We start from the raw sequence: 14,269 nt of genomic DNA on the forward strand, positions 1-14,269 counted from the left end.
CAACAAAAGAGTTACAATTATTAATGACAATTAAGTAGCCTATAAAAAAGTATAATCAGAGAAATAAGGAAAAAACAAGAGGGCACATGAAAAGGAAATAAATATTAATGAGTAGGCCTATTAAACAAAGCAATGAGTACAAATTCTAGGAGTTTAAACTACTCTTTAGGCTACTAAATGTTGAATGGTATGTTAATACTGTTCTAGCTTGTTGGAATATGCTATAAAGAGGTTTACATTTGTTTAGGGATATTAAATTGTCCAATAAATAACATGAGGTTTATGCAAAAACGTGCATTATAAAACATTTTAAAGATAATATAAGTGATTAAAATTATTTTGGATAATAAAAACATTCACATTAATCCAAAAACATTTAACAAAAAGGCATTCTCAAAATTTTCTGTGTAAACGAATAAATATATAAATTATTTTAGAAATATCAGTGTCGACATCGCAGCTCTTGCAGTCGCTCTTCAGATGCTGCTCCGGCTGAGTCCGCCGTTTGATCTCGGAGGGATGTCGTGGTAGTTTGATGCCACATGTGACAGTCATGTGGCATCTGCGCAGCATCAAGCTGGACAAAATGTCTAACCAGCATGCACTGCTTTTAGACAGATTTCGATCAATCTGCGCTGCATAAAGTCAAACGCACATATAGTGTGCTTTGAGAACACGTGGTTGATGAGTTCTGTTATTGGCTGCGTGTTCTAGTCCTGTTTTACCTGAGCACATGGCTTGTCGTGTTTTCTTGTGTCATGTGCTCTCCTGCCTATTGTCTTGTCCCACCCTCCATTATTAGTTAACCCATTATTAGTTTATTATGTTCACCTGTTTGTGTGTGAAGTATTTTTGCTTATATTCTCCTCATGTCTGCCGTTCTGTCAGTATGTTGTTGTATGTTATGTTGTTGTATGTTATGTTGTATGTTATTTTCATTCATTTCATTCATTCATTTTCTTGTCCGCTTAGTCCCTTTATTAATCCGGGATTGCCACAGCGGAATGAACCGCCAACTTATCTGGCAAGTTTTTATGCAGCGGATGCCCTTCCAGCCACAACCCATCTATGGAAAACATCCACACACACATTCAAACACACACTCATACACTACGGACAATTTAGCCTACCCAATTCACCTGTACCGCATGTCTTTGGACTGTGGGAGAAACCGGAGCACCCGGAGGAAACCCACGCGAACGCAGGGAGAACATGCAAACTCCACACAGAAACACCAACTGAGCCGAGACTTGAACCAACGACCCAGCGAACTTCTTGCTGTGAGGCGACAGCACTACCTACTGCGCCACTGCTTCACCCTTATTTTATTTTATTATAAATAAAACCCCATTTTGCCTGCACTTGAGACCTTGCTCCTTTCCCCATAACCAACCATATTGAATATGAAACAAAAACAAACTTTTTCCACCTTAAATATATTGCCACGCTATGGAACATGCTTCTAACACATAAAAAGTAATTCATGCATTCATGAAATCCAAACTAGATTATGTATGAGGTATTTTATTAATTCAGTTGCCTCACACCAAAGCTGTACATGTAGCTATTTTTAACATTCCTTTTTTCTGTCTTGTATTAGAAGCATCAACAAAACGGACATTGGATTTAACCCCAATGGATTTTTATGCATCGGCACTTGGCTGAAATCCTGACTGAACTGCCTTTGCTGTACTGTCACTGTTTGCTGCTTGATACCCCCACATTTGTTCTAGAAGTTTTACAAGGTAAACACATTATTATGCTATTCATTTTAATATATGATGTCTTGAGCCTTTATCTTATATTTAGCAAACATAATGGTACTCATATTTCCCCACAATTGCTGTTGATTTCATTAGAAAACTTTTTTAATTAAAAAAAATTTAGCATTTTTTTATTTATTCAGAAAAAAGTGAATATTTAAGGGGACAATAATAGGAAAAATTATGCAATGGAAACACTGTTTGTGAGTGATAAGAGTCTGAATATTAAAAGGCAAACAAAACAGCCCATTTTGCTTAGTTGAGATCAACGTCCACAGCATGACCATAATTATCTTCACCGCACGCTCATTTCTCTTGATAAGACTTGATCTTGCATGCTGTTTACTGTAAGGTCCTCCACTGTTAATACATTAATGCATGTTACATTCAAATCATTTCCACCTGCAGGATAAATCAGAAAACATGTGCCCGGTTTAAACAGACCTATAAATAAATACTCTCCTGGCTCATGAGTATTCATTAAATGTTTTGGCCAGGCCAATAGCGTCCATTCATTTGAGCCGCATACTATAATTTAATCATGCCTTTTCGAGTCACACCCAAGAAGATCTGATAAAGACTCCGTCGGTGTCCCTCATTACCAATTCATCATGCGATCGGCAGGCACGCTAACAGTCACACTTGTTTTTCCTATAGGCTAAATTCAGACATAACTCTGGGATGAGATCTCCCGAGCCGACAATCAGACGAGCAAATTCAATTATGAGCGGCATGTTGAAAAATCCCATTCTCGCTGTGACCCAGACAAGCTGTTGTGTTGCCGGGATGAACTTTGTTGGATAACTTCAGCTGCTTTAATAATTGGATTTTCAACCATGAAAAATAAGGATGACATTTGTAACAGGGGCAGGAGATTGCGATTAAATGTGTTGCTATTTGCTTCTCTAGGGAAATGATCTTTGCACATGGAAAGAAAAACATGTTTATATATGTTTGGGTAATAAACAAATGAGCGAGTCAAAATAAAGACCGTTGGGCATTATGTAAAGAATGGTAAAAGTATTTCTGCCATTTTTATTTTATTTTAATTGAGTTCTTTTAAAATAAGTTAATTTTTTTTTATTTTTGTTGTTGAGATTTTGTCTTTTTTTATTTTTTAAAGCATCTTTGGGGCGACACGGTGGCTCAGTGGTTAGCACTGTCACCTCACAGCAGGAAGCTTGCTGGTTCGAGCCTTGGCTGAGTCAGTTGGAGTTTTTGTAAGAAGTTTGCATGTTTTCCCCATGTTAGCGTGGGTTTCCTCGAGGTGCTCTGGTTTCCCTCACAGTCCAAAGACATGTGCTGTAGGTGAACTGAATAAACTAAATTGCCCGTAGTGTATGTGTCTGAATGTAAGAGTGTACACAGTAAAAAAAATCCTGGTTGCCTTACGTTTTTTAGCTGAATCAAATTAACCTTATGAGTCCATTGAACTTTATATATGTTAAACTGACTTAAAAAAAGCTTGTATAACTTATGAAATTAAGTTAGAACATGATTAACTTTGTTTAATAAGTTACAACCTAAAACATATGCTGTCAGGACTAATTGATCATATAATATTTATTACAGTGTATAGGTGTTTCCCATTACTGGGTTGCAGCTGGAAGGGCATATGCTGTGTAAAACATATGCTTGGCGGTTCATTCAGCTGTGACCCCTCATCTATAAAGGGACTAAGATAAGGAAAATGAATGAATGAATGAATGAATGAAAATGTCTGTATAGTAATAAGTAAATAATTACTAATTTATTTACTGTATTGTAATTAACATTTTTAAATTGTTTTCATTTGAAGTTAATTTGCTTGGTAACTAATCAAAATACCAATTTATTCAATACAAAGTTGATCAATTAATATTATGTACAGCTTGACATTACGTTTTTGATCACCAACCACTTTGGCAAGTAGTTTTCCAACATTACTAGCCATTCATCATTTTCACTAGCCACAATTTTGTTGTTGGGAAAATATATTTTATATGCAACAAATTTGACTTTGGCATGCTAAAATTACTTGATTTAGATCTTGTTATTTCCACATGCCTCCTTATTCATTTAACTATTTAGTGTTGTGTATGATCTTTCTCAATGAGCATGAGCAAATGGGTTGTGGTTAAAAATAATTAACTATTGTATAATAATTACTTAAAATAGATAATGCTTAGCCTAAATTAACTAAGTAAGAGAAAGCTGGTGAAAAACATACCGTGTGCGATATTGAAAGGATGATCACATGAAAAGTTAAACTGAAAGCAACCTGCTTCTTACAAAAAGACATTTAAAAAATCTGGAGCTCTTGAAAGCAGCAGGACTGTGGATGCATGAGCATCTCTTTTTGTCCAGTCCATTTAAAAGAGAACCTAGTCAGGATGGTCTGTGTCTCACCGCATGCATGATCATTCTCTTATTTGGTATTCACTGAATTTTTTTTTTGCTCACACGGCCAAAGATATTATTATCATCATTCACTCTGGCTTCTCATTGGGCGATCCTTATTGTTAAACTCTTCTTTGAAAGAAAACTACAATTTAAAAATGATCTTCAACCAGCCAAAGTGGCAAATGGGAGCGACTGTCTAATCCGCCACAGCTGAAATCTACCCTCATTTGGCGGGTTGGTGGGTGTTAATGTCAAACCCTGATTATGTACATGATGATACACTCAAAAATTTACTTTTGCTGCTCGTTCAAGCTACTTATGAGTTGAAGCAACACACATTTTTGGGGGACACTTTAATTGTTTTATGTTCAATCCACTTAAATTTGTAAATAGATTCGTGTTGAGACAACATGAAGGAATTATGTGGAACCCAAGATTTTTTACAGTGTAAGTAGGCATTTAGTGATTTCATGTCAATTGATTACAAAATGTAATTAAACTTGTAATTAAATAATATTATCAGTTTACAGTTACTGTTTATGGATTACAGGATATTGAATTGTTCATAAAGTTAAAGTAAATTATTCAGTTATTCAGTATTACATTTTAATGTGTTAAAAATGATAGCCATATTGGTTTGCTTTGAAAGTTAGACAGTATTAAATAGCTATGCTAATGTTCACATGGAAAAAAAGTTTTGGGTTATAAACAAGTGAGTTGTTCAAAATCAAGGCTGTCAGACATTATTTTATTATGGGAAAAGCATTTCTGTCATTTTTTTATAAGTAAAAGTCTGAACTGCTTAATTTCCCATTTCCTAATATAGCAGTCTTGTTACCTGTAGGCAACACTGTCAACAGATTTAAAAATACCTGGATAACCTGCTGTACATGCTGAGATTGTGAAGTGAAAACTGCCATCCTGCAGGAGCCGAGAAGACAACAAATTCAGAAGTTTAAAAGATAAGATAGGCAGAGCTTTCCAAGGATTTTTAGGTATACAAAAAGTATACAAAATGTCCCTGTTTGGAAGCATCGGAATAAAGTCAAACTATTTAGCAGTCATGAATGTGAAACAGGGGAAGTTTAATGATGAAATGTTATAGGCTGTTTAAAAACTTGATTTTCTAACATTAATATAAGTTTTTTTATTATGTTGTATTTAAACAGATGCATTTTGATGGAATGTTTGACATTAATCTATGCTGTGCTGAACTTCATGCACCATGAAGAATGCAGATCTACTGATTATACTAAAGGTACAGTATGAAGTTTTTTTAATTAAATACAAAAATGCATTGTCTTTAAATGTGCATGACATATTCATATGTAAAAATAGTTAATGGTATTTGAGTTAAGTCTTGTTAAAGCCATGACAACATGGCGGGCAGACAAAAAAACTATATTACAGAATATACACTGTAAAAAATTATTGCTGCTTAATTTTTTTAGTTGCATCAAAGAAACTTTTATAGTCATCTCAACTTGCATCAATCCAACTGACTAAAATATTAAGTAAAAAAAAAAAACGGAGTTGAAACTTAATTAAATCATTAATATTAGTTAAAGTAACATTAAACATTTGTTTTCATTACCTATTTGTCATTAATAGTTTAAAATACACTGTAAAATTTTAAGTTGTTGTTTTTACTAATTGTTTATTTGTTTTGGTCTTTATTTTTTAAAATATGTCTATACATTTTTATATAAATGTTTATTGTACTTTTAGTTTGAGTTATTTTAACTTTAAATCAATAGTTTTGAAAGTAAATTGTTAAATATTTCCTTGGCAACTAGTGAAATGACGTATACTTTGACATTATTTATTTCTTTAGACACACACACACACACACACACACACACACACACACACACACACACACACACACACACACACAGACACACACACACACAAAAGAGGGATATATACAGTTGAAGTCAGAATTTTTAGCCCCCCCCTGTTTATTTTTATTCCCAATTTCTGTTTAACTGAGAGAAGATTATTGCAACACATTTCCAAACATAATAGTTTTCATTACTTATTTCTAATAACTGATTTATTTTATATTTGGCATGAGAGAGGTTTCCGGGCACTTTGTGTCAAGATGATTGATTGTTATTACCCTCATAAAAATATCCCCCCCTCCCTCCCCCTTCCCTCCCACCCTCGCGTGTCCCAAATCTGGACACTTGGACACCTGGCCATCTGACCCCTAATTCACCCCGCTCTGACCTAGGGATGTTTTTGATATCAAAATACAAATTGATATCGTAGCGGGGGGGAAAGGCGTTGTTATTAGTGACATTGTGACGGTTTTTGCGTGTGTGTATTGGGCAGTTATGTGCTTTAAACATTTAAATGTGTATATGTTTAGAAAGAGGGGAAAAAGGTTGCTTTTATTTCAAGAAAAGGTGTACATTTTCACATGAAAGTTTTTTGACATGTTAAAATCCGACAGTTTGTTTCGTTTTCTTTCTTTCTTGTTTAGTTCAGTTAAAAAGTGTTAAAACGTATTATTTAAAAAACAAAAAACAAAACGATGTTAGAATTAAACTGTTAGTAGAGTAAATAATGTTAGTAAGAGTATTTGTTAAAGAAACGGAGATGTATCTTACGGAGACTCGGGGAGCGAAATCCGTGTTTATTCCGTGTCTCTCTCTCCCTCCGGAGAGGGAAGCTGTCAAAAAAGCGGGTGTGAAAACTCCGTGCGCGCGCGCGCATACATAGACCCTTAACTTACACAGCCAGATTTGAGATAGACTTTAAACAGTTTGAAACAAGTAAAAAAGTTATTTTTTAAAAAGTTAAGAAAAATAATTAAATAAAGAAAATAAATTCTTAAACGTAATGAAAACACATTTTAAGTTTTAAAAATGAGTCGAATAGTTTTAAACAAAACGACAGCTTGTAGCCTAAGTACTGCAAGTGAAATGTTTTTTAAAAAAGTATATGTTAAGAAAAACGAAGTAATTTAGGAAACAAAAAGATTTAGCTGATCTTACGGAATATCCGGACTTAGATCCTCACTCGTTGCCTGTTAGAGAAGAAATGATGACAAAACTAGTCTAAGACACCGCCCCCCAAACTCCGCCTCTGTACCACCCTCAAAATCAAAATCTTATCCGAGAGCAGTGAAAAGTGCGACCGCTCTCTCCTGATGTCAAACACATAATGATTAAAACGTGAGAAACAATGAGACACACGTAACCCCGCCTCCAACTCCGCCTTTAACCACACCCCCCAGATTCAGCCAGCCAATCACGAAAAGGCAGAAAGGGGGTTGGTTCTAGGTAAAACCAATGCTTAAAATAAAAATACAAAATGTTTTAAAACAATTTAACTAGTTAATAAAACATTTTAAACAAATAAATGTTTTTTCACAAATACTTGTTTACTAAGTTTTACGAAAATAATAGGCCTATGTTTGAAAATGATTTGATAACTATGATCATTTGAATTTATGTGATAAAAACAATATACTATGATATTGTTATAAGAGATTAGATTGTTTTGTATGTTTTTATTTATTATTTAAATAAATGTGTTATTTTCATTTAACATTTTTATTTGTTTTGATAGAATGAAATATTATTTATTTTGTAACAGTTTAAAAGTGAATCTCCCTGTTTATTCTTAGACGGACATACAGGCAAACGCACACACGCACGCAAGCATACGCGCACACGCACTCTGTTGTCTAGTGAAACTAAACACATATTGTCAAAACCACAATGTTTCATATTTTGTCAATGAATACAAAATGTTATAAACATTACATTGAAGATGATGGTATAAATATGCACGATGCCATAACATTTTTGGTGTCGATATGTTTAAGCTGTTAATATCATTAAAAGAAGCAGTCTTATTTTATTAAGATCAATAATTTTGTTAAGATATTGCGATCGCTGACGTGATGCGAATGACTTTATTATACACTTTACACTTTCCCATTTGAAGATTTATCCGGTGTCATCGCGTCCTCAAGAGTTTGTTCCCCCATTCAAACTTTCTGAAACTTGTAAAAAAAAATCTGAAGTCAAAGGAAAGGATGCACCACCGGGGTGGACTTGTGTACCTTACATGATATTGAGAAACAGCCCCAATCAAATAGCCCCAGGGCCGGATTAACCAATGGGCCTTATGGGCACAGGCCCAGGGGCCCGTGCGCACTAGGGGCCCCTGCGAGGGGGGAGAAAAAAAGACAATTTCGGAGTGTCTTTTTAGGCTAATTGCAAATAGCGCATCTAGTTGGACTAAGCTATTCAGGGTTTACGCCCATCGATGCCTGTTTGATAGAGACAAGATGAGTAAGGACCGGTGAAATAACACAGCTGGAGTGGCGCACCTTGTAAGGCACACGACATCATCTTTTGACGCGATTAAACATAACATCGGTTCGAATCCACCATCAGTTGAACTCGTGCAACTTTTTCCCCCCATTACATAACAGATTGGAAATATATTTATTTTTAACAGGAAAGAAACATTTTTTTTAATAATAATGCAAATGTGATATAAAGTCACAAGTGTCTCGTGGGTATTTAATAATGTTTAGCCTTATTATAGGTGCCTGCCGCGCCTCCCTCTCTTCAAAAACTATATTGCTCAGACAACTGTATTTCCTCTGAGCAAAAAAATCGCGATCACATATTAATATTATTATTATATTTAAATTGCCTTTCTTTCTTTAACTAAACAGAATGCTGTAATTGGTCAAGTGCGGAAACGTCAGTTTTGTAATAACCCGCACTAAACTGAGCGGATTGTAGTGCAACGTTATATCTGTAATAGATCACAAATGAGTGGACAAGTGGATTTAGCAAACGCGAGAGAAAGAGGAGAGGAGGCATCTTTATTGAGGCATTTTCCATACACACCTTCTTTAAACAGACCCGTGATCAGGAGAATGAGGGTACAGAAGAAGACGTTAACTTTAAATGATGAGTAGCTAGCATTAACCAGGCGGAGGAGGCTAACGGCAGCGCAGCGCGGACTGGATTCATCGTGTGAGAGACAGACAGAAAGGGAGAGAGAGAGGGAGAGAGAGAGAAAGGCCCAGACGAGGAGAGAGAGGGGAGAGAAGAGGTATAGTGTCTGTGATTTCGGATACTTTTAGGTTTATAATCAAGTCTTCATCACGAGAAGAGTAGAGAAAATACAGGGAGAGGAGGAGAGAGACAGTAAACCAGTGTTTGTATTATGAAAGACTCAGATTCATAGAACTCAGATTCATAGAACTCAGATTCATAGAACTCAGATTCATAGAACTCAGATTCATAGAACTGGATTGGAGAAGCATTGTGCGTTATATGCCATGGCAATAATATGCTTTATAAGTTTGTAAAAGCAATACACTAAAATACCCTTAAAATATATATATATATATATATATATATATATATATATATATATATATATATATATATATATATATATATATATATATATATTAAAATATATTAAAAAATAATATATATATATATATATATATATATATATATATATATATATATATATATATATATATATATATATATATATATATATGTATGTATATGTATATGTAGTTTTATTAGTATTTTTATTTAATGCTTGGAAAAATAATTTAAATCTTTGCAGACTATAAATACATATGTACTATATATTATTTATTTAAATATGTGGGCAACAAATTATAGATTCATTTTATTTAAAAATTATTATATTATTCATATTTTTTAAATTCAACTATAGGGGTGCGGCCAGGTAGGGGGCCTTACAAGATAATGTGCCCAGGGGCCCCTGAGTTCTTAATCCGGGCCTGAATAGCCCTATCGCTTGTCGGCCGTCACGGCTCGGATTTCAGATCTCTCCGTTTTTCTTCCATTTCAGTGACACGGAGCACTGGGCGTTTTGATCCGAAAAAAGGTCTCTTTTTTTCAAAATGACGTTTTGGCGTTTTCAAAGTGTCAAATAATGTATTGGTAAGAAGACAAAGTTGTTTTTATTCAGGAAAAGTTGTTCATCACACATAGGCTTAGACACAAAGCCATTATAGTAGGCTAAATGTAGTGTATTCGTTTAGTCTTGTAGTAAAAATGTTTTACGTTGATTTCAATACAAAATGGAACAAAGTAATTTAATTTACATCATAAAAACCATAAAACCATTAAAAAAAACAAAAAAAAAACAACAACACGTCTATAGTCCAACTGGTTAAAATTGTTTGTAAAGTAAAAATGTACCAAGTATTTTAAGACTGTTAAACAATTTCAAGCGATATAAAAAGAGAAACAACGTTAAAGTATGGTTATTTTTAAAACAGTATAGGCTACAGATACGATTTAATGTTTTTTGGTTTGTTTCTTTAGAACAAAAGGTATTGTTAAACTATTAAAAAGATGTATATATAGTTAAAATAAGTTAAATTTATATATTTTTTGACAAAACAATAATGTTTTTAAAATAATGTACTAATACTGTTAAACAATTTATAACGAGATATTCTAAAAAGAGAAACAAGTGTATTTTAAACAGTACAAATATGATTTAGTGTTTTTAGAACAAAATGTAATGTTAAACCAGTAAAAATGTATATATAGTTAAAATGAGTTAACATTTAATAAAAAAGACAAAAGATTTTCTAAAAAGAGAAACAAGTTTATTTTTAAACAATACAAATACGATTGAGTGTTTTTTAGAACAAAATGTAATGTTAAACCAGTAAAAATGTATATATAGTTAAAATGAGTTAACATTTAATAAAAAAGACAAGAGATTTTCTAAAAAGAGAAACAAGTTTATTTTTAAAAAATACAAATACGATTTAGTGTTTTTTAGAACAAAAGGTATTGTTAAACCATTAAAAAGATGTATATATAGTTAAAATGAGTCAAACATTTAATAAAAAACAAGAGATCTTCTAAAAAGAGAAACAAGTTTATTTTTAAACAATACACATAAGATTTAGTGTTTTTTGGAACAAAAAGGCAAAAACCTTAACTTATTTTTAAACTATTAAAAACATTAAAATACAAATGTTAAAATAATAATAATTAGGAATAATTACAATTTAGTGTTTTTTTTTTTCCCCAGGAAAGATGCACAAAGTACAAAGTATTCATCATTGTTAAACTGTTTTTTTAAAATCTAACAACCTTTAACAAAAGTCTAATTACACATTTAACATTAGTTTATACGACAAAACAAGTTTTGTGTTTATAATGCATTTTAAGAAGTGTTCAACCATTTCATAGATATCACAAGATTTTTCTGAAAAGATAAACTATATGTTAGTTTTTAAGCTGAACAAATAAGTTTCAGGTGTTTTTCAGTTAAAAAGTATTTAGGAAAATTTAAAAATTGATAAGGCATTCTTAAAAAGTAATACAGCCTTAGTCTTAATGCACATTAGTGTCTGACAAAATCCATGTTTTTCGTAAAAGTATTTAAGAAGTGTTAAACCTTTTCAGAGGTATCGCAGAATATTTTCTGAAAAGAGGCTTTTTCAAAATAATATTTTTAACTACACAATAAAAAAAAAAACTAATAAAAAAACTTTTAAAAGTGTAACTTATAGTGTTTTAGAAGAAAGATATAATGATTAGAAAAATGTAGTTTAAATGTTTTAACATTAAAATCTTGTTAAGGTTGTTAGGTGTTAGGTGTTAACCTCAACAGACTTTGTTGTAAATGCAAGTTTTTTTTTGTTAAAGAAAAATAGAGATTTTATCTTACACAGAGACCACATGTTAGTGTCCTCACTCTTTGCAGATGAAAAACTGAATGAAATGAGATCTGACACTAGCCACACCCATAAACCTGCCCCCTAAAACCAAAAGGGACAGGAATGTTCAAATATAAACCATGTTATATGTTTAAACAATGTTGAAAGAATTAAAATCTAAAACAAAATTTGATGAAACTTTTAATAAATAAGCATATGTTTCAAAACTAACATTACTTGACTTGACAAATGTTCTTTGCTTAACAGGATGACAAAGTTACTAAAACACAGTAAGATCATTATTTGACTTATTTTAATTATTTGTCACAAATTATTTAAATAATATAAATCAATGTAATTTATTCACACAAAATAAAAATGCACTAAGTTAAGACAATTTCATAGCAAGAGATTTTCTAAAACGAGAAACAAGTTTATGTTTAAACAGTTCAAATACGATTTAGTGTTTTTGGAACAAAAAGACAAAAACCTTAACTTATTGTTAAACTATTAAAAACACAGGACATCTATAAAATGAAGAACAAAAAAAGTTTTTAGAATAAAAAATTAACTAAGTTAAAAAACTTCATAGCAAGAGATATTATTTAAAAAAAGAATAAAACTAACTTCTTCTTTTTTTTTAACTAAAGTTTTCCAGATTTTAACCAGATTCCCCAAACCTAATTTAAACAAGAATGTTGGGTGTTTTACAACAGGGTGTCCTGCACCTCTACCTAAAGGAACAGGAATGTTCAAATATAAGCCATGTTATATGTTTAAACAATGTTGAAAGAATTAAAGTCTAAAACAAAATTGATAAAACTTTTAATAAATAAGCATATGTTTCAAAACTAACATTACCATGTACTTGGTTTAAAATGATTATTTTCAAATGTTCTTTGCTTAACAGGATGACAAAGTTACTAAAACACAGTAAGATTATTATTTGACTTATTTATATTATTTGTCACAAATTATATAAATAATATAAATCAATGTAATTTATTCACACAAAATAAGAATGCACTAAGTTAAGACAATTTCATAGCAAGAGATTTTCTAAAACGAGAAACAAGTTTATGTTTAAACAGTACAAGTGCGATTTAGTGTTTTTGGAACAAAAAGGCAAAAAGCTTAACTTATTCTTAAACTATTAAAAACACAGGACATCTAAAACAAAATGAAGAACAAAAAATGTTTTTAAAATAAAAAATGAACTAAGTTAAACAATTCATAGCAAGAGATATTATTTAAAAACAGTATAAAACTAACTTTTCTTTTTAACTAAAGTTTTCCAGATTTTAACCAGATTCTCCAAACCTAATTTAAATAGGAATGTTGGGTGTTTTACAACAGGGTGTCCTGCACCTCTACCTAAGACCCATGTGGTGGAGGTCAGAAAAGGTTCAGCACAGAAAAAAACAACCACTCAATAATATACAAATTATCTATGGGTACTTTTTTTCCTTTAAATGTTATTTCCTTATCACTTGGTAATTCTAAATAAAATCTGATTGGGGGTAAACATTCCTGATTAGAAATAAACAAAATACTGTTTTAAAGTTAAATGATGTTTTATTGTTAAAGTGTGTTAAATGCTACGTATAGTTAATGACTTTACGTAAGTCAAGTTCCTAGCGGTCAAAGTGTTAAAAATATGTCTAAAGTGTTTTTACAAGGTCACTTTGTCTAATGTAAATACAAACACACACACACACACACACACACACACACACACACACACAGACACACACACACACACACACACACACACACACACACACACACACACACACAAATACGTTTCACTGATAAATACATTTATAACCGCACATAACAAATCACAGAAATGTGAAAATCCTAGAAACAAACAAAAAAAACATATTGGCTGTAGAATGTAAAAATGTTGGCTGTCATGGTATTCCATTACATGATTACAACTGCGGTAAGTGATACTTAAAAAACCTAATGAAACATTTACATTCATATTATTACAAATGTTTTCAAAATTTCAGACATGCTAAAATCAGTTTGAAAGTTCATAACTAAAAAAAAAAAAAAAAAAGTGTAAAAAACAAACTAAAATGACAAACATTCTGCTCTTGGACAAAAACCACATTTAAAAATCACACGTTCCTTATACAGGATTTAGTTTAACATACAACAAAATGTAGATGCATTTAGAATGTAAATCCACTTATCATAATTTGTTGTGTTGATTTGTGAACAATGTTTTACTTGTTTTACTAGATTTAGTTTATGCACTAAGATCACGTACAGTAAAGTTTTACACATTTAATGTTAACCTGTATGTTTTTAAGGTGAAGACTTCTCACTAACATATGGATTTTTTATGAATGCTGCATAACATTTTACCTTAGAAAGGATTTTTGAATGTTTGACTATGTTTTTTTAT

General features: G+C 31.9%; 1 long non-coding RNA gene across 7 annotated transcripts in view; it reads left to right on the forward strand.

Annotated features, from left to right (window-relative positions):
* The window catches only part of LOC137490314 (uncharacterized), an 80,700-nt gene that overhangs the window by 23,737 nt on the left and 42,694 nt on the right, over nucleotides 1–14,269 (forward strand). For 3 of the 7 annotated variants that reach the window (XR_015497846.1, XR_015497847.1, XR_015497849.1), the window contains 2 exons: nucleotides 1,601–1,745; nucleotides 5,315–5,403. This is a non-coding gene — a long non-coding RNA (uncharacterized LOC137490314). Of the gene's footprint in view, nucleotides 1–1,600; nucleotides 1,746–4,538; nucleotides 4,593–4,989; nucleotides 5,141–5,314; nucleotides 5,404–14,269 lie in introns of those variants that run through there. The other 4 variants (XR_015497845.1, XR_015497848.1, XR_015497850.1 and 1 more) reach the window with 2 other exon arrangements.

This window comes from Danio rerio, chromosome 8 (assembly GCF_052040795.2).
Source record: "Danio rerio strain M-AB ecotype USA chromosome 8, GRCz13ab, whole genome shotgun sequence".
In the NCBI taxonomy this organism is placed as follows: Eukaryota; Metazoa; Chordata; class Actinopteri; order Cypriniformes; family Danionidae; genus Danio; species Danio rerio.